Genomic DNA, 585 nt, shown 5'->3' on the forward strand with positions numbered 1-585 from the left:
TTTCCTTTTTTTTTTCTCTTATAGCAGGAAACTTAGTGAGACAAGGAGGGAAAAGCAAGAGCAATGACTCTACTGACTAAGTAAAGTGAAGTCTCTCTTTGTGAGCTCCTTGTGAGCTCTATTCTGTTGTATTCTGTTCATGTATGTGGGAAGTCATGCTGCTTATAGGCTAATTTTCTGATAGTACTTCATTTTATTTAGGCTCACCTTGAATGCTTGAATCTGATCTGCCAAAGTGCTAAGTGCACCAAAAATATGTATCTTCTGATACAAAAAAGAAAGATGTACAAAAAAAAATCATATATTCAGGACTTGCCTTTTGAACACATAAAGCACTCTGAGCATGAAAAAGTCAGCATTTAACATCCCTACTGATGATTATCCATGAAAATATTAATGCTGGTGTACCCTAAATATAACTTATATTTGCAATACAGTAAGGTACTCAGGGTAAACTCACAAAATTTTGAAGAATGCCTCATTCTCTTCATGAGCTTATGTGTACAGACTTCCACACAATCACAGAATTGTGGCCGCGTCCACTTGACTCCCAACCATTAGTTATTTCTAAGCAATGATTAGATC

This window comes from Meleagris gallopavo, chromosome 3 (genome assembly GCF_000146605.3).
Source record: "Meleagris gallopavo isolate NT-WF06-2002-E0010 breed Aviagen turkey brand Nicholas breeding stock chromosome 3, Turkey_5.1, whole genome shotgun sequence".
NCBI classification, from domain to species: Eukaryota; Metazoa; Chordata; class Aves; order Galliformes; family Phasianidae; genus Meleagris; species Meleagris gallopavo.